General features: G+C 46.3%; 2 long non-coding RNA genes across 4 annotated transcripts in view; one reads left to right on the plus strand and one right to left on the minus strand.

Annotated features, from left to right (window-relative positions):
• On the plus strand, positions 1-25,853 carry LOC113972339. 3 transcript variants are annotated; one of them, XR_003535853.1, is made up of 6 exons: positions 1-109; positions 8,655-16,125; positions 16,510-16,588; positions 18,201-18,397; positions 18,744-18,828; positions 24,809-25,853. It is a non-coding gene; the product is annotated as an uncharacterized LOC113972339 (long non-coding RNA). The 3 variants fall into 3 exon arrangements; XR_003535852.1 differs by having other exon boundaries at positions 8,655-16,588; XR_003535854.1 differs by lacking the exon at positions 24,809-25,853 and adding an exon at positions 22,502-22,750 and having other exon boundaries at positions 8,655-16,588.
• LOC113972343 overlaps positions 1-26,293 on the minus strand; it is a 69,439-nt gene that overhangs the window by 3,806 nt on the left and 39,340 nt on the right. The window contains exon 3 of the long non-coding RNA XR_003535858.1: positions 10,299-10,433. This is a non-coding gene — a long non-coding RNA (uncharacterized LOC113972343). The remainder of the gene's footprint in view (positions 1-10,298; positions 10,434-26,293) is intronic.

The raw sequence follows: 26,293 nt of genomic DNA on the forward strand, positions 1-26,293 counted from the left end.
GTTAGGCTAATAGGGAGCATTCCTGACATCCTGCAAATCTTCAGCATGGAAGAAGAGTACAGGAAAAGACAGCGACAAGACATTACATCCTACATTAACTCATGATAAGGTACATCATTGGAAGATAGCAGATGTATCACTGACTTTTCCTTTTTTCTCATACTAGGCGAGATTTCTTCGTCCAATTATAATTTGTTTTCTTCTGTGACATGAAATGTATGACATAGAGAGGTTGCTATAGCCGGTTGCCATTTGAGAACTGCTGGTGGACAGTGAAAGAGGTCAAGTATGTTGTGGGTGGTTTGCCACGATGGGCCACGTGCAGCCCCAGGAACAGAGGGCTTCACCTCTGGAGGAAAAGGGAAAGTGTTACCTCAAAGGACTTTTCTTCCCATCTCCTCCCACCTGGTTGTTTCCCTTTTGGGCCGTGCAGTGCTTGTTATGGAGGTGACACTGGCAGCAGTGTAAATGTGGTGTTTATCAAGTGCCCACGGGGTGGTGATGGGGATTCACCATCGTGTTTCACATCGCCCTTCACATCATCACTCCTGGTCTGGAATGGGAATGACACCAACCAGCCCAAGCAGTAATACACTGCCCTGTGCACTTACAGCTCTGCTCCTCAAGGGACCTTTGTCTCTGGAGCACGCCAGTGGGGACAGTGTTTTTGAGCTCACTCAGACACTCAGCATTCCGTCAGTGGCTTGGACAGGGGGGAGTTTATGGCTTCCTTGCCCCAGGACATTGCAGGAGTGGTGGAAGGGCCCCACACACTGCAGACTCCCAGCTGAACCCGGGGCAGCAGAGCTGTGCCCAGCACTGCCCCGGCACAGTGTGCAGCTCCTGGGACAGGAGCAGTGGCTGTGCTGTCTGTACACACACAAACACTTAACTGTTGGCACCTTAACATGTATTAAACGCTTCTGGTGGCGATGAAAGGTGGCATCCTCCCAGAGGTTTGCATACCTGTGAGCTAATCGGCCCTTTGTGTGAGCGTAGGTGGGGACTCTTCTAACAATACGAGGTTCATTAGCTCATCATCTTGGCTGTAGGGCCATACTGATGTGCCCATCCTGCTTTCAGAGCTGTGAATAATCCAGCTTTGCTGCTGTCCTCTTACAAAGAAGGAGAGTGTAGTTTCAGGTACTCAAGCCTGTTTCTGGGTACAGGTGGTGAGTAGGGATTCACCAGTGTATTATTCACTCGTATCGCTCTTGGCTTCAGGTCTCCTTCGGGCAGCCCTTGGTATCAGACATGATACCTACCAGAAATAATTGCTATTTTTCAGCCATCAGTTGTAATAACACCCTTGAAGATTAGGCAGGTGTGATTCACTGTCAGAGTGAGAGGACCATCAACAGAAGGCTGTGCTGCTCGTGGTTCATTTAAATCTCTGTTAACAGTCTGCATGGTGCAGCAGACAGGGCTCTTACAGTAGGTTAAACCAACAAAATAGTCTGGGAAACCCGAAATTTGGGAGGAGAATTGATTTTAAATGTTCTGAATGCACTTTAGAAATAGCCTTAGGTGAAAAAAGGGAAATGCTTAATTAAAATACACCTAAGGAACCAGGTCAGGGTCCTGGCAATGTGCCAGGGGAGCTGGTGGAGGACAAGCACCAATCTAAGTCTAGCATGTGATGCTGTGGCCAGAAGGATACTTGTTATTAGAAGAGGTAACAAGAGCACTCTTTGCAAGGACGTCATTGTGGTGCTGGAGAGGCCCAGGCCTCAGATCCGCACTCCACACTTCAAATAGAGATGTAAACTCTGGAGGAAGTCTGGAGGAGAGCAACAGCACTGATAAGGGATTTCAAAAAGCATGACCTGTAAGGAATTTTCTTTTTAAATTAGATTGTTTAGTCTAGAAAAGACAGAGGAGAGCTATGACACACTTGACACGTGAAGACAGTAGCTGAAAGGGGTGTGGTAAGAGAGTACAGTGATCACTGGGTCTGTTTGCATGGGGAAGGACAAGACCTACTTGGGTTTATTTTCAGCAAAACAAAGGAGGTGGGAGTTTAGGAAAGCTCCATCAGTAATAGGAGGGAGATGCTGGAAGTGATGACGCAGAGAGGCTTTGGATCTCCATCCCTGGGTGTTTCTAAGAGTTTAAACTAATGCACCACATGAGTGGCATAGGCACGGGCACAGAAAGGTGCAGGAGGGTCTCTCCATGTCTACCTGGGCTTGCTTAAATCAGTTCTGTGGGGCTTATTGCTTTGTTGGCATGTGGGACTTCAGTTTGGTGCCTAAAACGGAAAACACGCTGTTAGGTGGGTATGTTTGCACAGAAAATGTTGATAAGACAGGAAAAATGATATCGCTGTCAGAAACAATCGCCAAAAGTCTTAGAAGTTCTGCTTCAGAAAAGTGTATTTAAGGAAAGCAGGTCCTTTGGCAAAACGGTCTTTCGTTAAACAAAAGATTGAGATGGAAAGTTTTGCAATGAGCTCTGCAGATCAGGAGCCCAGCACAACCCCAGGATATCTGAAGTGTAATTACTGATCCTGCAAACGGTTCTCTTCCCCATTTGACATTCAGCAGAGATGACATAAGACCTCTCTGTGCAGTGGGAAGGTGGGCAGAGAGACTGTCAGGGAAGCCAGAGAGGAGCTTCACCTGCAGAAAAGGCTGTGCAGGAATAAGGATCCAGAAAGACTCGGCGCAGTAACTTGCCAAACGAGGAGGGAAATGGTATCTGTCCCAGAATCGAGGAAGGGCTGCGGTTCAGGGATGAGAGTCAGAAACTCAGCGCTCAGAAACTGCTGGTTCTCACAAAGCCTGCACTTATGTGTGTTCAGTCCAGGAAACTGGTTAGTGGGATGTGAAACTACCATATGTTTTTGCAGATGCTCCAAGTATGTGTGCTCCCCTTATGTATATATGCTTTAGGCCCAGTTTGGAAAATGGGTCAAAGTCTTCCAGAGCTCCGGGAGGAAAACTCTTGAGAATTTACAGATCTGAGATGCTGCGATTAATGTTTCTGGACAGCAATTGCACTTTCCCCTGTTGAGGCTTGGAAAAACAGAGGAGAGTGCAAGAGGAGATCCACACCAAAGATCAAGGCAGACACATCTGCCTGGCTGTCAGATTCCATGCCAGCAAATTGGAAGAAAATTAAAAAATCCAAAATCAGATCTGGTCCTTGCTCTGGGAATGCAAAGAGGTCTGAAAGGCTCCTACACAGATATTTATACCTGGCATAAAACCACCACAGAAACTCCTGTGTTTCTCTGGTTTTGCCATCCCTTTAAGAGGAATATGTCAAGGGAATATGAAGGAATGAGATTTTCTTGTTAAAATAGTCATGAATTGGTGTCACTTCACTTAAGAGGAGGGTGGAGTGTGCAACCTCTGCCCACCACAGCTCAACAGCTGCCCTTCCAAACACTTCGAGTTGCAGGCTTACATCTTAAAGGAAGAGTCCTGCAAGTGTGGGAGACAGGGGACCATGAACTCTCAAAAGAGTGGATTTTTGCCTCCAAAGTTCTTGGTAGATCTGTACCCTGAGACACCATCCTTCTGCCAGGCATGGAGGGTGATCACCCTTCATCATCGAGTTGCTCTTAAGCTTTAATTTCCTGCACAAATAGCCCCAAACCCCTCTGGAGTGGGGGCAGTATGACACTGCCAGATGATTACACATTGCCTCTTAATACAAAGCCGATTGTGTTCATACTCCATTACTCAGTTCCAAATTACAAGCCTTATCTCAGGGGAAGCTTGGGATGGCTCTGTAGTTTCAGAAACCTCATGGTAAAAGGGCCATTTTTTAAATACAGTGTTTTCCAGAAAGACCATCTTAAAAATATAGTGCTGTTCAAATCCTCTGCTTCCTTTAATGCTATTTTCAGGTTGTTGGTTGTTTTTTTTTTTCAAATTAGGTTTAGCAACACGCAGGAGATGTTAGATTAAAGGGACAAGGCTGGGGTTTTCCGTGTCTATACAGAAATAGCTATTCCCTGGGTGGGCCAGGTGAAGTTAAGCAAAGTTATTGTTGCATGACTTCCCCCAGCTTTCTGGGTGGAGGAGACAGAGATGTGACTGGCTGCTTGCAGAAAAGTCTGGCCAAAAGCATTGGGCCACATCCTTTGTGGAGGTAAATCAACATCGTCTGGGTGGCGTTTCTGGAACCATGACTATTTTCATCAGGATCAGGCCTCTTCCATATGGTGAGGAAGTGGTAAAGATCACAAAGGGAGGGAAAGCTATCCATGCATGGCAATAATTGCAAAGATCTATGGGGTTTTCCTATGTAGGTGGTGTCATTTTCTCTAAAGAATTAAAGGGTGGCTTTCCCGGCGCGCTTCCCCTTTAAGGAGACAGGCTGAGCAGCGATAAGACAACAAGCCCAGATGCCCAGAGGAAGAGCAGCGTTGTTGTGAAGACACAGCCCCAAAAGGCAAAATGTCTGGATTTTATTTGCAGCTCTGCCACAAACTTCCTGGATGATCGTGGCCAAGTCAAGCAGGTCCGTTTTCCAGCAGCGTCTGTGCCCTCGTGCATATGCATGAACGGTGCTTTCGCTCGGGGCTCTGCGTTGAGGTCCAACAAATGCAGAGCTGTGAAGAACCAGCCGCCCACACGCTGCCCTGCTTTCCCCAGGCGAAGCGGGGTAAGCTGGGGAAGCCACTGGATCCCCGCCAGCAGGGATTCAGATCCACAAACAGGGGCTGTGCTGCTCCGGATCAAAGCCCACCTTGCCCGATGGCCCGTTGGAAGTGGGCGCCCGGGGAGGAAAACAAAATCAGGGTGAGCAGAGCTGGACTTCCAGAGCTGGGAGTGGTTCGTGCGAACTTAGCAACCCTCAAAGGATTTCTAAACCTGGGAGCATGAGTAGTCCAGGATGAGGTCTCAGGGCACCTGGGGATTTTTGGCTTCCTTGGAGCAGGACTCATCTCTCCAGCCCTACGTCAGACTGGCTGGGTCACACAGGGCTTTTGTAGCTCCTACAAAGGACGGCCTTCCCATGGCTGTGTCAGCTCCCACGAGGAAGTGATGCTGCCTGCCAGGGAATTGAGGCTAAATGCACTGGTGTTTCCTCATGCCTTGGAAGGGAAGAGAAGTCTGGAGAGAATGATTGTTGTGACGTATAGGAGCTTTGCCAGTACAGTGCCCTGTAATAACAGCTAGTCTGCCTTCAGGTCATTAACTTACCCATTTTTTAGTACTCTTGCTCATGACAAATAGGTCTTGAGTTTAGAGATGCGTTCCTTCTCTTTCCTTTTTCCTGACTTACTACGTATATTTTGGATATTTTCTTTTTTTTTTTTTTTATGGTGGTGTATCCAAATATCCCTGTTTAAGCGTCATCTTCCAAAGCTCTCCTCCAGGGATCCATAAGGCTGTAACCAGATAACCAACACATTTTTTCAGCTATGCCTCCATGGCTCAGTGAGAACTAAAGCATGAGGAAAATACTCTCAGGGGCACTACAGATGATGAAAATGGATTTAGAACAAAAAAAGTCTCTCTGCTCTCAGAGACAGTCTCACATCTGCTTTGTCGGCGCCTCGTGACCAAGCTACACCCTGAAAGCCACAGGGTTGAGTTAGAGGGGTGGTGGGTTGAGCTTTCAGCCCAGCTTGTGGTGGGGTTCCTACGCCTGGGCTCAGGATGGTGTGAACATGGCTACACACCTTCCACCTGGAGATGGCTTTTGTCCAGTTGGCTGCGAAGGGGGCTGGAGTGACAGGCAGCTGTTTGTCGGCCAGTGTAGACATGCCCAAATTCTCCTGATGCACTACTGGAGGGTACTCAGATATTACAGAGATGAGGGCAGTCTGGGAACCTGTTTAGACCAGAATATGGGTTTCAGTGGCAGTTTTCTGGCTGATTAATTGGGTGACTTTGTGCGAGTCTCAACTTGCCGTTGCCCTATCCAATAAATGGGAATAGCAGCATTTGTCTTCCTTTGTAAAACACTTTGAGGTCTACGGATAATCCTCCTCCTTTTTCCCACCCATCATTATGGGACCAAGTGGAATCTTACGACACATTGAGTTTCTGTGGTCTGGCGTTTGCCAAGCATTTGAGAATGACTCTTTGGCTTGAGTTTGCAACGTCTGTGACTGCCACGTGATTTGTCATGGCAGCTCCTCGTTGAAATCAGGTCACCATTCCACTGGGAATGCAGGAGATGAGGAGAGAAGCTGCAGTGAGGAGTGTACAGACCCTGGGGCAGCCTGTGAGCAGTCGCCACACACATCATAATCCATCAATAACCTACCACACTCTGTGGTTCAGGGGTCTGCAGATATTTAGGAGTGGAAAACTCTATAAACAAGATTCCTCTGGACCACCACGCTCTTTCTGGTGCCCTGGAAAGCAGTAGGCAGCGCTAGGGAAAGACAGTCACTGGGCATTCAGAGGTGTTCCCACAACACAATGAGCACCAGTTTGAATTCAAGGACCTTGTGCTGCTGTGGACAACTGATAGCTTAGGACACAGCCTCTTCTTTCCCTGGATTGTCCTGAGAATCATAGAATCATAGAATGGTTTGGGCTGGAAGGGACCTTAAGGATCATCTAGTTCCAACCCACCTGCTATGGGCAGGGATGCCACCCACTAGGTCAGGTTGCTCAGGGCCCCATCCAGCCTGGCATTGGCCAGGGATGTTTTCTCCTGGGCTGGAATGTAAGTCCATTCTGAGATTCATCCCTAACAGGTACCAAAGGGATGTTACTGAGGTTGTGCTCTTTCTTACAGTGACCTGAAAGAAAACCTAAATCACTGCAAGTAAACCTTTAGAATTGACTTGGGAACTGAATAAGGGAGTGAATAGTTAAGAAATCAGGTCACTGATGCACAGAGATCTTCCCAAAGAACATTGCAAGGCTGTAGGAGTCTTGAAGAGCCAGGAAATCAGCAGAGATCGGTATCGGGCAGCAATGAGCTTACAGGAGAGAGGTTTGGAGAGAGGCTTGATCGCAATCTCCAAGTACTCACAAGAGGAAGAGAAATGTGGAAATGAGGCAGATGTATCCAGAAATCTTATGGCTGAAACTTGAGGGTGAACATTTTTTCCTTTCTGTGATAGTGGGGATGAAGCAGGAGCCATGTGTGACTGCAGAGCAGTGCTCCAAGGCTCCTCTCATAACTCCTGAAGTCCCCGGCTGGCTGGGGGCAGGTGTTTAGAAAAATAAGCTGTAGTTCCAAAAGGAATGAGCTGGGGGGTGTCTGATGGCCTTTGCTGTGTAAGGGAGCAGATTAGGTGATCCTCCTGAGTCCTTCAGATCAGGAACCACTGTTTTGGATTTCTTCAGCCACAGTAACAAAAAAGACAGCTCCATCTTCTCTTCTTGTCAAGCACTGAGCAGGATCAGTGAGGGTAAAGCATTGGAGAGGGAATAAAACATCATTTGAAACTCAACTCCAAACAGCATGAGCTGTTTGGACCAGCTTGAGCTACCTCTTTTCTTGTCCTTGGCCTCCACCGTTTCATGACAGGATGACAACATCAGAATTACCTGCTAGCATTTCTCCCTTTAAATCAGGAAAAAAACCCCAACCAAGCAATAGACAGGGAGCCCATCAGTGATGCAAATAAAAGGCTGCAGTTTCCCAGAGGAGCACTTGGGGTCTGCTCCTCAGACCGAGGTGTGAGGGACTCAACACCTGGCTGGGCTGGACCCAGTGGCTGTGTGTTTCATGGGGCCCATCAGATATGGTCTGTCCGTACACAAACCGTGTTTTACTTATAAAGTAAATTGCATTACATGGGCTATAATGTACATTTTCAAAGGGGACCCACCTTAAAAACATTTTGTTTAATAAAATAACTTAATTAGAAGAGAGCTTCTGGCTGATGTGGTTGAGGCTGTGATAATTTTTCCTTCTCAAATCATTTTCTCTGTTTATTATACTTAATTATAGTGTAATTATGTATTCATCCTCTAGGCAAATTATGCAATCAGAAAATGTGAGTGGTTCATTTGCCACTGCTGTTGGGACCAGTGTTTACATCCCTGCTATAAAATACGAGCATAATTTCTATTATTTATGGTATTACGTATATACATATATATAAAAGCTGTTTCACACAGAATGAAGAATTGGTGTAAATATTTTATTGGCACTCATTTTTGCATCATCCACTCCATTCATTTGTGGCCTGCTAATAATGAAACCATCCAAAGCTCAGATAGGTAAAATCTTTACACCCTACCAGGATTTTCTCAAACACAAAACATACAGGGCTGAGGAACGTGGAAGCTCCACAGCTGAGCTTTAATTTTGGAAGGAGGATTATTATTACTTTTAAGAGCTTTTTTTTTTTTCATTTTTCTTCCTAATATTCTGCCCAGAATTTCTTAGCACAACAAGAGAGAAAGGAACCCCCCAATATCCAGTTATGGAGCGTGGATTTGTGTTCATGTCATGGGTTCAAACTAACCTATTTTTATCCATGTGCTTCATGTACTTTTTAGCCATGGCAGCCCTGACTTCTAAAGACTGGGCTGTTTTTTCTTCCTCTTGTTTTTCCTGATGGGAGTAGACAGATTGTGTTTGAACATACCGAAACATGAAGCCAAATCTTGAAAACCCTTCTGAGACGGATGTTTTCTCCTTCTTTGGCCAGCTCTGGGTGTGAATACAAACTGAATTCCCACTTGGCAGTTCCAGCTTCTCTGTGTGTGCTTCCTCTGCAGAGCTGAAGCCACTTGCAGCAGCAGAGCCAGTGGGGCAGACGACGCCTGTCCTGGTGGAACTCGGCCGCAGCTGCTGAGGAGGTGAGCCATCCATGCACAATGACAAGCTTACCTCAGTGTCCCCTGGCCAGCCCCACAGCTGCTGGAAACCTGGGTAACTGTTCCTCTAACCCATTTTTCCCTCACTGAGGAGCTGGCCCTGCCCTTCACTGTCCCTCAGCTGCCTGGTGCTCCCCACGAGTGCCTTGCAAACACGCCTTTGCAGGAAATGAGAGGCCCCAGTGTGGTCTAGCTCCCACCCTGCTCCCTGCAGGCAGGACAGTATTTGTATGAAGAGCCCACACTTCTCATCCACATGGACAAAACTGAATTTTGCCACACCACAGCTGAAGGGACTCGCCTGGGGAGCAGTAGAGGGGTTGGTGGAGAGCTGGGGTGGCACGGCGGCATAGGGAGAGCCAGGAATGTGGGATCTGGGGAGGGAGGCAGTGGAAGAACCAGCAGTGTGGTCCCCCAGATGGAGTTAGCCACCCAGGGAAGGAGAAAGAAGATGATTGCTGATCATCCTCGCCACTCCTGCAGCTGCCCCATGCAAAGAGTGGCCTCAAACAGCCTTTCCCTCTCCCCACCCTCAAAACGCAACCGCTGCCCCATCCCTCCCTCTCCCTGAGAGGAGAGCTGTCAGTTGTGGTCTCTGAGGGAAAGGCACTGCCCCAGCCAGCCTGGGATAAAGCTACAGAGTGGAGAATCAAAGCCCAGATCCAGGCAGATACTTTGTGGTAACCTAAGATCCAATGGAAATCTGGGGAGATTTTTCAAAGGAGCCAGAGAATACTCCCAGGTAGGTGCTGTTGCTCCATCCTGACCTGCTGACCCACGGGGGAGGCTGCTGCTGTGTTCACACACACACAGGTGGGCCAAACCAGCCGAAACAGGGTGGAAATAGCCAAGCCACTGGTTCCCAGCGCTGGCTCCAAAGTCCTCACGCGCAGCAGGTAGGACGGGACGTGCCAACAGCCCCAAGCCTGCGAGCACAGAGCAGCTCCACGGAGAGCTGAAGGACCACAAGACCAGGAGCTGACTCAGAGCACAGCAAGGAGGCATCTGCCCAGAGTGGGATGAGATGGGAGCAGTAGGTACGTAAGATGTTTTTGTTTTTTCCTGATGTTATCCCCATTTTCCCAGGTCCCAGCTTCAGACAGCCGTCTGCCACCCGCTTTGGCCAGACACTGAGACGCTGCGAGTTGGCTAGTGTTGCTGTCATGAGCAAAGGTACAGTGCCATGGATTGTCTGGGCTGTGCCAGCCTGTTCCCGCAGTGATTTTGCATGGTGGGAAGTAGGTTGGGACTGGGCAAAGGGTGCTCTGACTCTGGCCCACTGCCAGAGGAGGAATTGTCCATTATAGTCTCACTTGCTCTTGGGGTGTGGCCTGAAAGGGAGCGTTGGAGCCAATGTTTATTGGGGGTTTTCCACACTTTGTTATGAAACCCTTGGTTTTTCCATGCCTTGAATTTGGGAGTAGATACCTTAGTAAAGAGTATTACAAGTGCCTGGCTCCAGGGGGATGCGTCTCTCCTGTTGGTCTGTAAATGCTGTAGAAAGAATGGTGTATGTAACTGTATTTGAGCAGTGGTGCAGTTTACCTGAGGTCAGGCAGCAGTCTGAAGGAAGGGCTTGGAGCAGGAGTCAGACTGCCAAGTCCCTGAGCAGTGTACCAGGCTGGAGCAGGGCTCCTCCATCCCTTCTATCCTTTCCTGGTTTTGTTCCCCCTTGCATTCCTAGGAAAAATGAAAGAGAGGAAAATTAAATACAAATTATAAGCTCCAGCATCTTTGCTAGGGGAATCTGCAAGTGGATGAGTTGGATTCAGTATTGGCCACTGATTCTTAAAGAGCTACTTCTGCCAGAGGGAGCTGGTTCAGAAACCAGCCCAGGAGCTGATACCCACAGCTCTGAGTGAGAACAAGGGCCACCCTTCCTAATCCGAGACTTAATCAGTTGAATTTCAGTTATCAAGAAGCCATAAGGGAAGCCTGACCTATTTTTATATCCTGGAGCCTCCCTGGAAGAGCCAGCCCCAGCAATGTGGTGCAGCACTGCACAATGGTGCCGGGGCAGCATTGCACCCATATCTGAACTGTCGGGAGCTAAAGCCAGCAGAAGGAGCTTTCCTTTCACACCTTCAGTTTCCATGTCTACATGCCAGAATGACATGAGGCAGCAGATGGATGCAGACCAGGAAGAATATTTGGACATATTAGGCAATGGGGATCGGGTCCCTTTAGCTCACACATCTCCAGCTGAGAGATCACGAGGCAGCGGCCGCAGCTGCAAAGGACCAAACCGAAAGCTTCTCGTAAGTGAGAAGTAAAATGGGCTTTACCCAGGTTTATTGAACATTTTTTTAAGCCACCACCTCCTGTCCCAGTCTGCAAAACCTAAACCCTGCCCTTATAAATTGCTAACAGAATTACCTAATTCCGATTGGGTTCACAGCCTTTCTGCTCCCTCCCTGAGCTGATACCCTTTCCTTCTGGGGAGGGGTTGAACAACAGGCATTCAGATAAAATCCTATGTCACCAAACACACTTTTTAGTCACCAGTGCTTCCCAAATGCTCTGGTATCTCCAGTCCCCTCTACTGTGTCTATGGAACTGTTACTTTGCATAATAGAAGGGATCCACCCTGCGACCATCTGGAAGGAACGCCATGTGTTATTTAGGTGCTTCACTTGCTCTCCCATCAGTAACAGGAATGTGGCTTCCTCCTCATTTCCCTTCATCTCTTAGCCGTGTGCTAGAGAGGTCAGGTTAGAAGCAGCCATGGGGGAGTGAACTGTACCCTGAACTGTGTTTCAGAGTTTTGAAGGAAGTGGAAGTCTCTGCTTCACAACCAGATCATTTCCCAATTCAGTGTGAGCAAAGGGATAAAGAAGTTGAGAGAGAACACTGGGTGTCATCATATATGCAGATGCCCCATTCACCTCCCAGAGGAACCTGGATCCCCTTCAGCAAAGCCTGGAGACAGGGATCACATCAGCTGGGCGTTGTGCTCTGGAGAATCACCACCAAAGGTCAGTGTCTCTGCAGCCAGCTAAGCAGCCCCACACGTGCATCCAATGGGATGATCCTGAGGGAGGTGGCTCAGCCCACTCACATCCAGCATGGAGAGAGCTCCTGGGGGAGGGCAGAGGAGCTCCATCATCCCTGAGGGACCCCTCATCTTGAGGACCAAGCCACGTTTCCATCCCCATTGCTGCTTCTCTTGGACGGAAACCGGGGAAACTACCATTTGCTGCTATTCCTTTATGTCCAGAGGAGTATCTTGTGTCCATCCAGACCTGTACTCCTGTCTGTCTGCTCTTGGTGAGCACAGACAGATGGTTAAGGCCTCGATGCTGAAGTTTATGACTTAAATCAATGGGATTATTCATGAGTGGAGAGATAACCATGTGCTTTTATGCTTGGCTGGAGTGGCGTCCCAAGCTCCCAGCTGGGAATCAAAGCTCTGAGTCACCAGGTCCCTCCTCTCCTTCCTGTGTGACCAGTCTCCCTGTGTCTGCTTCCTTGCCTGCCGCATAAGGAGGATGACAATCGCTTTTATCTGATGGTTACTTTCAAATGGCCCTAAAGGCCTCTTCTGGTCTGATGAAAATTCAGTAGAAGCTGGACTAGCGTGGAAAGACGGGAGGACATTTAACTAATGAAAGCGCTGGAACTCGGGAAGGCAATTACATCCTTTCTTCCGCCCCACATTCCCACACAGGCTGTTTGGCTGTGGCTGCAAAATCTTTCAGGCCAGAGAGGAGTGGGAGGCCATGAAAAGGCTGAGACAAGGGGGAAGGTGGTGGTTGGGGTGACCAGCACAGCAGGTTCCCAGCAGTAGTCGCACCTTAAAAGACCCCCCTTTCAGTTAAAAACTGTGACCTCGATTCTGCAAGTCTCTGCTTTACATATGGACTTTGTAAAACAAAAACTAGAGAGAAGGAAAGATACATGGGCCAGTTGCATATGTTTTATGCCCCAATATACACTAAGTCCCCAGAGAAGTGGGGCTTTCCATATTTGGCATGTACCCCTCTGAATAAAAGATAATCTTAAATAGACTCCCATCAATTCTTCTGCTGGTGACCGGTGCCTTTGCCTGGTCAAACTGTTCCTTTGCCACCATTCCTGGGAGGAGAAGTTGCTCTTTCAGTCCTGCTTCAGTACACCCCTGTTTTTGGGGGAAGCTGGCCTTGGCATGCCTGTAAGATGGACTATTCTGCACCTCCCTGTTGGTTAGCAAGTCAAATAGGGTAGTGTGAGAAACCCTGTGCGGCTACAGCTGCTGTGTCCATGAGAATGTACAGGCTGAAACCCTGCAGAGGAGCTGTGGGCGTCCTCCCAGCTGCCCCGTGCTTTTGCAGGCATTTGTAAATACAACTGCTCTCACTTTCCATTGATAGACATCAAAAAGCAATTAAGAATCAAGCTCTTCAAATTGATAGGTCTCCTGAATTTGAAGCATTTTTCATTCTTTGGCTGGTATCACTTCCTAGATTAGATTATTTTTTTAAAGGGAAGATTAAAATAAACAGTATTTATGGTTTAATTATTTGAATGACTAAGAAGCTCTAGCTTTATTTTAACTTCACAGAGGACGGGGAGATGTTTTTAATGATATGTTTTACTCACACAGGGTCTTTCATCCAAGGATCTCAAACTGCTTTTCAAATAATTAATTATTCCTTGTACCTCTCCATGAGACAGTTATTATCTCTGATATTCCTGATGGGTAAACAAAGGCACAAAGACGTCAAGGCACAAAGTGCTTTCCAAATATTAATTAACTAATTCTCACACCACTCCATGAGACTGTTACTATCTCTGCCATTACCAAGGGTAAATTGAGGCACAAATATGCAAGTAACTCCCCTGAGGCCATGCAGGTGAGTCAGGAGCAGAGCTGAGAATAGTGTATGACCAGTCCCTTGGCTAATTGTTTCCAGCAAGTCCTCCACCATATTCCTGACAATGGGCAGCTCATTCCCCTAAGTGAAGCACAGCTGAAACCCTTTGTCGTCATCCATCAGGGATCGTGTTTGCCCACGTCAGTCTGCAGCTTCTTTTGAACTTGCCCTGCCTGGAGGAAGCCAATGGAGCTGTGATGAGAAAGGGTTGGTTTGAAGGCTCTGGGGAGCTTTGAGATGCTCAGGTGCTGGGGGCTGTCCAGCAGCACACAGTTTCTTAGAGTTCATCCCTGTACCCATATTTTTAATGGTCCATGCAAGAGAATGTAGGGAAAGGTGGGGACCTTGCAAGCCAGGGCCCCTCAGCAGCCAAACCCACCTTGCCCCTTGCACAGGGGCAGCTCAGGCCCAGCGTGGGTTTATTTTCTGTCCTCTGCAGGAGCAAGAGGGAAAGGCAGGAAGCTGAAGGCTCTCTCTGCCCTCAGGAAGGGTCCAGCTGGAGGGATTCTCTGCACAGGCACCTGAACCCTCACCAGGAGCACATCCCAGCTGAGCTATTTCAAACATGGGCTTGGCCTCATCAGATGCATTCTCATTTCCACATGAAAGGGCTGGAGGAATATGAAGCCAGCTCATCTGTATTGATAAGAATTTGGCATTACTTTCCCCCAGTTATCTCAGTTTTCTGTGTACATTAATCACAATACAAAAAACAGGAGTGAGGAGGGAGGGATGGATCTTCTCAGCTGTCTTTCTGGGAGTGGGTTTTTTATGGGGTTGGATTTTTTTCCTAAACATCCTTTTTCCAGTTTCACTGTGCTGGAGTCTGATTGCTCCCTCCCCTCTGCAATTTGGATGCCTCACTCTGCTTGCTGCAGCTCTGATGCAAGCGCTCCGCTGCCGTGTTTGCCAAACCTGAGCTCGTCTAGACACAGTCTAACTGTAGCACTAATGTTAGGGTTCAACAGACTGATCTCAGCTTTGTCATAGCTCTGCCCACGGTCAGCACTTTGATCTTTATCCTTGAAAACCACAGCCATTGACAAAGGTAAAATGAATTTCTGACTTTGAAAGACTTTGATGGCATTCCCTTGTTTTGGTTTATGTTTTGTTTTTTTCTCCTCTCCTTTGCTCTTCCAGCTGAACTTCATCACACAGCTTCTGATTACAGCTGCAGCTCCAGGACCAGAGAGAGGTCATGCTGTCTTGCTTTCTGCTGTTTTAAAATCAGAAGGGGAAACCCTGGGATGCTTCTGGGGCAGACTGTGAGTGTAATGCAAACTGTCATGGGAATTGGAGATAGAGAGAGGGCCCTCAGGATTTGGTCTTGTACCTTCTTAAAAAAAACCACCAAACCAAACCAAAATCATCATGAATGGGGCCAAGTGCCAATAGCAGGAGAGAATGAGAACTATTTGGTGTTAGATTTCTAGCTGGAAATCTGCAGCCTGCCAAGTCCTACTGTTTGCCTTCGTGTAGTACGAGAGGTTGAGCTGAGACAAGGGCCTTCCAGTAGACATTGCACAGACACGTTGTGAGGGATTGCCCTGCCTGGAGGAGTTCACCTTCTAAATAAACATGAGGAGCAAATCAAGTGTTGCTGCTCCATCTTCCAGATGGGAAGTGAAGGCAGGGAGCACCTTGTCCAGGTCACACAGGGCACCTGAATTCATTTCAGGGCTCCAGGTTGCCTTCATCCGTAAAAGTCTTCCAAGGACTGGGAGTGAAATCCAGGTTCTCTGAAGGCAATGGGATTTTTGCCCCAGATTGCCAGGGGGGGAAGCTTTTTCCCTAAGCACCTGCCCGGAGGTGTCCAGAGGCCTTTAGCGATGGCAGTGACTCTGGAAGCACCAACAGCAATGGCCAACCCCAAATGTCCCAGAGTGGCTTTTGGGGTGTCCAGCTCCTGGCTAGGAGAGGCCACTGGTCAAAATGGGCCTTGTTAAACAGCCAAGCAAAAACCAAATCTGCTCTCAAGGTGGCTCAAAGCTGGAGCTGGCTGAACATTTTCCTGTTGTATGTAAGTACCACATATGCACACATTCACAGTTGGCGAGGAAAACTTTATATATAGGTAGTGTGTCTGTTTTAGATAGAAAGATGGATGCATTTTATGTGTATTAACTCACATAGCTATATATTCCTAACATCCAAAACATTGTCTTTTCCTGGTTTTTCCAAACACTTCACCAGCTGATTCACAGATGCCAAATGTTGACACAATATGTTAAATAGAAATGTTGACAGTTTCCCATGGAGAGTTTTCTGCAGTCCTGGAGAAGCTCTACTCAACATTTCTTTTGAGATTTGAAGGAATTTGATTAACATTTTGCTGTTGCCCATTCCTGACTACTCTGAGTTGAGCTGGGACCGGAGGAGCACTTGATGAGTAAGGCTCTTCTGTTATTTACAGCCTCGTTGAAACGATGAAGTAGCAGGAATCTCCTTGGAGAGCAATGGATCACAGCACTTGTCAAGATGATTTCCAAATCAAAGATGAATTCCAAGAAGCAGCAAGGGTATAATTTTAGAGCCCATCAAGCCAATGGCAAAAATCCCAATTTTTGCACAATATTCTTAATGGAGTCTCTGAAATTTTGGAGCTTCATGTATTATATATTATATACTATATTATATATTATATTGTGGCTAAGAGGTCCTGTCCAAATTCAGCATCTGTGTGCCTTACAGAGGAATGACCCTAAAAAGGAGTGATGAAAAAGGTCAGTCTAGTTTAAAAACAAATACCGTGTTTATAACGAGACCGAAGGGACAATGAAGAATTCAGTGCTCAATACTGACACCTGCCACTTGCAAAATATCTCCACCACTAGGAACAAATATTTTGTGAGAGTTTGGAAAATTTTGGTCACTCATTTTTTCCTCCTTTGTTTCCATTTCAGTCACTGTGCAATAACAGCACTGACGTTGCTAAATGTCACGAAGTGAAGCTGATGAAGTTGCTTCATGTGCTTGTTCCAGGTGAGATGGCAACAGGAGCAGTTATAATTCTTACCCAAACAAAACAAGACAAAAGAAGTATTTGCTAATGTTTTTGGATATAGATGTTAGGTCCCAGTTGCAGAGATTAGTCAGAGTACCCATAAATATCACTGTCACTGAACTCTGATTTCCAAGGTCTTCTCTCCCAAACAGCAAAGGAAAACCCAGCCGAGCTCTGGCCACTGGGCTATGGACTCCTACTGGGATTTGCCCAGTTCTTGGTCCCCATCAGTGCAATTGGGAGAGCAAGGAGGGGAAGCCAGGGGCACATCCCATACAGTGGATGTCCAGGTAGGAAAATGCCCCTCTTGTAAATCATATGGCACAGGTGACCCCTCGAGCTTCATTCCTGATGTCACAGCTTCCAGTCACATCGTTTGGGAGGGATCAGCCTGTCAAGCTAGACACAGTCTTGGTCCCAGTAAATATGACAGTTCTGGCACTGTCATTTAAAAAAATCCAGTTTCCCAGAGAAAAGCTCAGACAACAGAACCAATCCAAGGTATTTATCACTTCACACTGTGCTAATGCAAACAAAAACATCGCACGCTTCAATAAATCCATTGCTGAGTCTCACCAGTTTTGCTATTAATATTCTTTTGTAATGGAGAAGGCATTTTTCAATTGAATGAAAATTTTTGTCTCCAAAAATGTCCACTTCCACTGAAAGATGTAGAGGTTTCAATAAGAAAAAACTAAGACCAGTAATTCAGTGATTGCCTGAGTGAAAGATTTCTTCTCCCCACCACCTCAAAAAAATCAAAAAGTAAAATATTAAGTGAAGGAACCAAATCCATCCATGCCATCAACATTTTTCATGGGGGAGAGTTCCTGGCTACTTCCATCGTTCACTTTGCAATAATGGTGTATTTAGGGCCAACCTATTTAACCCCAAAATTAGCTCAGCTGAGCTGGAATTGCCAACCTCAGTTCTCTTAGACATATATGAGAGGACTGGGTGCAGTCAGACACAGGGTGGGCCAACCAGGAGAAAGTCCACTGGGTTTGCAGAGGCAAACAGAGCTCAGCATTTTGGGGTGGACAAAAAGCCTGGCTGAATGGCACCATTGAAGCCTCAAAGGAGAGCCCAAGTGCCAGCCAGCACAAGGAGATAAGGAGCACCCCGGGAGAAGGGTACAAAGGTAGCACTGATGAGCAGGGCTTGGCCTTGCTCCCACAGAGGTCACAGCTGGGTCCTCTATTAAATTTTTCTCAACACAGCAGTATTGAGAATTATACCAAGCTACTGGCTAGTAATGCCTCCCTCCCACAGACCTTTCAGAATATACAAGTCTTTGACAGTCCTGGCATAAGCAAAGACAGTCAAAGGCTCTGTTATCTTCTTTTACAAACTGGGGAATTTGGCTGTGAGGAGACAAAGGTCCCTGTCCTGAAAAGCATCACAAGTATCACTCTTGTGAGTAAAGTGGTACCTTTGCCTGAGCAGATCTCTGAAGGTGCATCCTGGGCTTAGAAACAAGAGCCTTCATCTTGAAATACAAGTGAACAGTAAAAATGTGTCCATTCTGAATTTTTAAAAACAATCTGTTGTACTTAAGGGATAAACTCTTTGTTTCTGTTCCATTACCAGTGTCCCTTTGGAGCTGGAGTCCCTGTGTGCACAGGCATCATCCAGCTTCATCAGACAGCCAAATCTTCAGCATGGCAAAGTTGTTCCCAGTCATTTCTCTGTTTATTTTCAGTTTCCCATCCTATCAGCTCGAACTAAGGTGGGAGGAGGTAAAGCAACTAGAAGGGGCAGTTTTTAAGGCTGCAACTGAGTATAAGGTAAGAAAATATAATAAATTTTATTTCATGCCTTCTTGCCAATTGTTAGAAATGTGCAGTCCATATGAATTCATATAACAAGGAGGGAATGTTGGGAAAACCAATAAAGATTTTGTGGTCTTAACTATAATGAATGTAGTTTGATATAGAGTCTGTTTTTCACTGCATGGCAAAATGAATCATAAAATACTGGACCTTGAAACTCCTGCATTTTTTAACAATAGCCTGGGGACAGTTTACAGTGTAATGAATTGTAATTAACCCACCTTCAAAATCTTTTATGAGTATTTTGCCAATTAGCTTCGCATGCTTGCTAATGACTCATGGCCAGCGCATGTCTTTGCAGAGCCGGGTTTTACAGAGCAGGGTTTTACAGCGCACGCCGGCCTGTTCAGTCAGCGCAGGGACGCAGGACGGGGAGGCAGGCACAGGTAAGACCCAGCCAGCCCCAGCAACCTACATATTTCAACACTCCCAGAGCCTTTGCTGCTCCCTCAGACCCAAAATAACTGCAATAATGTATAGCGACGTCAAAAGGCTTTGGTTTCCCAAGGATTGCGAGGAATGCAAAGGGCTCAAGTCCTGACATCTGTTGTTACTTAGTACTAACATATATAATGCTGCTAATTGCTGAGCCATCTTTGTTTTCCTTACTTAGCACTAGGGTTAGAATTATTTTATTTTTGTGGTTCATGGCTTCCTGCCACTTGCAACACAAAGTCCACTCTAAAGAAAATAAAACAACTACCAGGCTGACTACTAACAGTGTGTGGAGGGCTGGGGTGGTTTCTTCCCCCTCTCCTGTTTTAGGCTGTGTTTTTGTTGGGTTTTATTTTAATTAAGGTAAGAAGAGACAGCAGAGGTGGGACCTGAGCGGTGTCACACCAAAAGGCCACATGGGCCAGTATCCCATCTCCCAGTATTCCATGTCCCAGCATAGCCAGGAGGCGATGCAGGAGGAGGAAACTCCTGGAGGAGGCTCAGCAATCCCTCCCCTGCTGTACCCTCCTCGCTCCAGGCAATCCGTGGTTTATGGACTTCCCAAAGCAGAGGCTGCCTCCAGACCAGTGTGTTTTAACAGCCACCCATGGATCTATCCTCCTCAAATGTTTTTGATCCCTTTCTCAAGCCATTTATAACTTTTGGCCTCCGCAACATCCTGTGGCAATGAGTTCCACAATTTAATTATGCTTTGTATGAAAAAGTACTTCCTTCTGTTGGTTTAAACCTCCTTGTGTGACAGCACCACCAGGTCCCCTCTAATTCTTAGGAGGAGCAGTGAACAGCCAGTTCCTATTTGATTTTTTCTATGTCAGTCATGATCTGAGAGGCCTTTACTGAACCTCCTGCTTCTGTCAGCCCTTTCCATCTTGAGGGCTCCTCATCTCCTTGTTTTTCCATCTTTGTTGAAGCTGTTGCCCATCTCTCCTCATCCTGAATGCTTTCCTTCCTGTGCTTTCCAGTTCAGCTCAGCTCTTCTGGAGTTTGATGGCCAGGAAACACGCTGCCATGGAGCTGCAGTTTCACTGAGCAGTGCTGTAATGATGTTTTCTGATTTGTTCCTGTCTCTTTGCCAACTCATTCCTAACGTGATAGTCGCCTCTTCTGATGGACTTTAAATGATATTTGCAGAGGCCTCCCAGCTCTCTTTGCTAAGTGTTATTTTTAGGGCTTGTCTGTGTTGAGGTACAGAGAGGGTGAGTTCTCTGCACGTGCTCTGCCTCTGTTGACACTGCACTGCATCAGCCATTTTACTGCAGTGCTTTGTGGCCACATTTGCATCGTCTGCAAAATTTCCCATCTCACTATTCATCCTTTTTACTGGAATGTTTATTAATATGAACACTATCAAATGAGTATTTCAGCAACTCAGTTCTAAGTAACGCACAAAACCTTCCCTCTCACACAAAGATGTGTGGCAGACCCCACCCCAAGGCCTTGAGGGGACCCACGATAGTGAACCTTCAGAGCTTTATACCCACCATCCAGAAAGACAGCTTTTAACTCCTTATAACTTCAGGAACAACTTTCTTCTCTCACCTCTTATCACGAAGCCTCATTGCAGACAGTTTTTAGGCATTTGTGTTTATTGGCACGACTCTACAGACTCCTCTGAGCACGTTATCAGTATTGAGTGGGTAAGCTGGAGAAATCAGTGATAAGAGGGCCCATCTGGTGTGTCAAGTATTTCATTCCACAGCCAGGGATATGTCATTTGTCGGCTTATTATTTTTAATAACTATCAGTCTGTCCCTGCTGGTCATGGTTTCTCCATAATCCATGCAGACCGTGAAACACAGGGATCTCAGGTTGGTAGGAAAGACTCAGCTACAACAGTGCCTTTGGTTGCCAGATACAGATGAGCTGCACACCTTCTGTACTGAATTCCTGTAGTTCATCAGCAAAACCCCACAGAATCTGTCCTTAATGCCCTATTGCAAGAGACCTCAGCATCCCAAATTGGTTTGGTGTGGCTGGGCAGTACCTGCTGCTGCTCCCAGCTGCCCTCCTCTTGGGGAATTCGCATCTACACCAAGACCTCAGTTCCTCTGGAATGGCCTGTTTGCACTTGCCAGCTGAAGAGATTTTCTCTTTGCCACACCATGGTACAGAACCCGGAGGATGAGCCCTCACGGCAGTGTGAGATCCCAAGGGGCAGTTAGCATTGGCAAGCCATTTCCTTGTTTCACAGAACACCACCACTTCTCTGCTGTCCTGGATCGTTCTCACTCCCCCGTCAGTCAGGTGTCCCCATGGAATGGCAGGAAGGGCCAAACCTGTGATAAACTTAACCTGGCACTCCACTTGTGCCTCATCCTGGAAAGCCCTGTGTTTGGGAAGCATCCCTGAGCACTGTGACTCAGGTCTCCCCTGGCTCTGTTGTGGTGCAGGACCTGCCACATGAAGTTATCATGAGTTTCTGAGCGTTACCCCTCTGGGTGTTGTTCCGTGCACCACTTTGCACCTGGAAAACCTGTTTGCTGGACATGCAGATAATCCACTGCAGAAAACTGTGTCACAAACATGAGAGCCCGGTGCTTGTAGAGATCCTAATTGGAAGGGGAGCCAAGCTTTACTGCTGGAATTATACACTTCTTGAGCAGCATGTTTGGACCACAACTTTTTCCAAAGAAAAACTGCAACATCTACAGATTTCCCAACCACACTGATCCTGCTGCACTGACCTCAATTGCAATCACAAATCTTCAACCTGTTTTTTTCTCTTCTTAATTCAGTGGGAGCTTTGCCTGTGCTGTGCAGGACTGGACCATCTGTGTACATCCAGGTCATGGAAAAATATTATTTCTGTACCAGAAGAGATCAGTGTGTCCCCAGTGCAGAGTGCATTTACAGTCCTATGCTTCTACACATCGTGTGGACTTTTCCTCACTGGGGCTCTAACGCTGAATCAGTTCAGTCAGTGGGAATGGTGGCATTAAATTTACTCAGAGCAGGATTATATGTGTTATTTTAGCCAATCTAACGTGTCACAAAAATGTGTTGAATTTATTTTTTTTTTAAGAGGAAAATAAAACATATGTTGAGATAATCAGTGGGAATCATTGGACACCTACACAGGAGAGTTGCAAGCATGGAAATATATACATATTTGAAGTTACAACACAGTTTTCTTGGGTGGTTTTTTTTTTCCCTGCTACGCTGTGTGTGGACAAATAAATTGGATGTTGATCACTCGGGTGCTTGTAATCTGAAATCCTGTCACCCCTGCTGCAAACAGAAGTGCAGGAGAGAACATTTCCTTGCAGTCCCACCCAGCTGGGGTGTTTCACTGCAGGCAACACCATCGCCTGTAACCCAGCAGAGCACGTGTGGGGGGGGTTATGCATTGGAATTATTGCTCTTCTGCCAAAGAGCTAAGGCAGCACTAGTTCTTCTTTACTTTTTTTTCCTTCTCATTGACACCAAAGTATAAAAGCCAGCAGTGTTCCTGCACTGCAGTAGGAACTGCACGTGTGACACCAGCACACTGCCATGCTTGGAGCTGTTATTGCTGTGCACAGAAAGGGAGGTCTAACGTGTCTGGATGGGACGTGATGGAGGTGCAAAGGAATTCCACACTGGCCAGCTGTATTTTCCCAGCAGATCTATTCTGCTGCTGTGCCTGCCTTTCACGAGCTGGACAGTGATCTGAGGGCTGAAGCCAGTCCAGGTGTACTGAAGGTGGGCTAATGCTTACATCCTGTCACAGGACCATTTAGGTTGGAAAAGACCTCTGAGATCAGCGGGTCCAACCTTTGACTCATCACCCCCTTGTCAACTAGAGCATGGCATTAAGTGTCACATCCAGTCATTTCTTGAACACCTCCAGGGATGGGGACTCCACCACCTCCCTGGGCAGTCCAATCTGGTGTTTAACAGCCCTTTCCATGACATTCCTCCTGATGTCCAGCCTGAACCTATCAAAACTCTCAGGGCAGATGCAATCCCATCGCTGATTAGCATCTCTCTTTTTTATCTTCTTTAGCACTTAGCTTCTAAAACTTTGTGGAAATTTGAAAGGCTGGAAGTGGCTGCTGCACCCTTGGGTAAAATGCTGTCCATTTTACAAGGGGCCAATTCATGCATTTGTCTGTAAATTCCACAGTGGCTCTTTGTTTAAATGCTTGCTCCTTATTTAGGATTATTCACTAAGGTCTTTTATTCTTGACATCAACCACAGTTTAAAAAAAACTCTTTCTCCGTGTCGACAAGCTGTGTATGAAGCAGCTCCTTAAGCCAGGGCAGCTCAGCGGCTTCCCTTGGATCCGTAACACTGAACTAAGGACAGATTTTTTTGGGGAGGTCTTTGTGGTTACCTGCATTATCTTGGTCTAAGCATTCATTTATTAGGCAGAGACATGATTTTTATATTTTTTAGTAACGTTACCCAATGTTGCAGTAATTTTCAGAAGCCATGGGGTCTCTGCTCCAGAAGAGCCAGGACTTCACCACTTGACACCAGCTGAAGAACCAGCTCTCAGCGTTCAATACATTAGGGGGGAAAGAAAAAAGTAGCAAAATAAAGCACCATACTCTAAGTTACAGAACTACCAACCAACCCAGGGACTTGTGCCAACTTGGAAACGAGATATGAACTGGAGTGTTTCTATTTTTGTGTTAAAATGGAAACAGGTGGGAAGGACGCGTGGAATTTATCAAGCCAAAGAAATTCTTTTTTCACATTAAAATTCGATTGGAATGGAAATTACAATCTTCCAGTGTTACTGCAGAGCTGCAATATTGGGTTTCTCCTTACTCAGCCTTTAGCAGTAAGGAACCAGCTGCAGTGGAGATGGAGGTTTGGAATTTGCTTCCTAACCCCATCTAACTCTCTCCCGGGTCTGCCCTTTTTTGAGTTATTGCACCACCTGGCACAGAGGATGTTACTGACTCCAGAGAGAAGAGTCAAGTTTTGCAATAATTTTTTTTATAGATTGCTAACTGAAGAATAAGAACAAAAATGAGCTGCTGGATAGCAGAAACCAGTGGTTTTCCCTATTCCTGCCTAATTTATTGCAGTGAACCTCCGCTCCCACACTGAGTAAGGCACTTTGGCTCAGCTCAGGTATTTACTGTGTGTCAGCACTGAGCCAGTGGGGTGGTGGAGAGACCAGAGCCACACCAAAGCTCTGCATTTTGAACCAAATTTCTCCCACTCCCTTCCTACCTCCACCTTGGAACAAAACCTGAGAGCGGTGCTGGAGTGTGTTCCTAGATGACTTACTAAAGTAAAAACCACATCCAGAAATATTTTTAAAAATTATGACATAGTATAAATGGGACAAACTTTACCAAAGCACTTGGTTACCCATTGCCTGGAGGGTGGGACCAGCTGCATCACTGGTTGGACAAACATGTAATAAAATGGGTGGACAGACAATCTAAAAGGCTTGGAACTGCCTTCACTTATCTTAGTTAACTGTTTCCAGTAAATAGCCCTGACTCTGTCGTTACTTTAGAGCAGGAAAATATTGATCCATGTCCTAAAAATGTTGCCATCAGCCCTGCCATAGACTTCTTTGTCCAGTGGAATCCCCGTGGACTCACATGGATTTGTCCAACTGCATCCATTCAGCTCAGCAAACAGCCATGACCATGACCATGGGCTGTACTTAGTCAAATGTCCTGTGTGGCTCATTCCATGGGACTGTGGAATGTCTGCTGTGCTCCAGGCATCAGGACAAGAGGCTACTGGCAGTAAGCTCCTGGTCTAAATGAGCTTAAACATGGATTCAAACATTTCTCCTCTTATTAAACTTCTAGAAGCCACTTTTTTGCATTTTTAATTTGAATTAAGAACACTGTTCTGTTATGTTAAGGTTTGGAGGGTTTAGGGGGATTTATGTGTATTGGTTTTATATTATTTTTTAATTTTATTTTTTCATGCTTCTCTATGTTACTTGCTTACAGACAGAAACCCAGAGAGCAAAGTATTTTGCAGAAGCTGTGTGGTTGGAAGGTCTTTGAACTCCTTAACACCAGGAGGAGATGAAAAGCTCACAGGACAGGTTGTTCTCTGGAGGCTCTCAGCCCAATCTGCAGGAGCTGAGGCAGGTTGAATGCATTCAGGGGGATGGACTGAGGGAGGAAACATTCAGGTACTTTTCAACTATGCAACCAAACCATTTGTCACTTGTCTAGACGCATGTTTCAGAAGGGAATAAAATAAAAGAAAGAAAAATACCGTGTCTGGGAATTCTTCCCTGGTGACTGTTGTGCAGCCGAAGAACTGGGTAATTCCCTTCAACTGAATAAACATCGGAGGGAGTCTGAGAGCAATTTGGCTCCAGAGCAAATATTGTTACCAAATTCTTTGCACCTGCAGTGGTCAGGGAAATGATAGTACACCCTCTCCATGTCTTCCTGCCCCCCTTCCACTTTGGGAAAGAGCCCTGTAGCATCTCAGCTCTGCTACAGCACAAACATTTGTGTGGGCAGAGCTTCAGGTGAGACCCCGCTGGTACAGCCACAGCCCCGTCCCACCAAACCCACTCTGCTCTCCAGGGAAAGGGAAGGATTGATGTCAGACTCACAGGGAGGAGCTGCCTGTCACTGGTGGCCTCCTTGGACAGGGATTCCAGGACAAAGCAAATGGAAAGAAGCCATGAGATGTGGATAATGGTTTCTGCTGTTCCCAGCTCAGGCACAGGAACACAGCAGTAGCTGACGCCCCTGTGAGCCCATCAGCACCGGGGCTGCTCAGCTAACAGAGCCTCAAGACAGATAAAAAAATAGAGGGGAAACTGTAATATTTGTAATACTTTTAAATGCTTCTGCTGTAAAAGTATTTTTTCACGGGAAGTATCTTGGGCAGAAATGTAATTGCCTTATGAAGAGTTCTTGCATCACACTTGGAATGTAATTCTGTCCTGAATCACAAGTTACTGGGCTTGTGCTACTACCTGAAGATATTTGACTGTATTTCCCTTAATTTTTAGTAAATTTGGTAAATTTAGTAAAATTGCTGTTCTTCTTTCTTATGTAGAGAACTTTTCAAGTCATTTATATTTACCAATCACAGAGAAAAATGGGCAAGCTCTGTGTTGCAGTGGAATGGTTCATCCTCAGTACATCAAACTGTTGGCATCATAATTTGCCACCCTGCATCAAACTAGCCATAGCACTCATTTAGTCCTGTACAAAGCCCAATAATTTGCATTTTAAATATACAATAAACAAATAATGTATTTATTTATTTATTTGTTATATAAAGCATACGTAGTTCAACAGCCTGATACTGAGTTGGCTTTGCTCACTCACAGCCCCAAACTCCTGCACAGTAACAAGGAGTGTGCCATAGCCTCAGGAAGTTTTGGAGTGTCAGGAACTCAGCAGGCAGGTTTAAGAACAAGTACTTAGGGCTGTCTCTGGGAAATAAATGCTGTGTAAAGAGGA

The sequence above is a fragment of the Neopelma chrysocephalum genome, unplaced genomic scaffold (assembly GCF_003984885.1).
Source record: "Neopelma chrysocephalum unplaced genomic scaffold, ASM398488v2 Primary Assembly neopelma1_91, whole genome shotgun sequence".
In the NCBI taxonomy this organism is placed as follows: domain Eukaryota; kingdom Metazoa; phylum Chordata; class Aves; order Passeriformes; family Pipridae; genus Neopelma; species Neopelma chrysocephalum.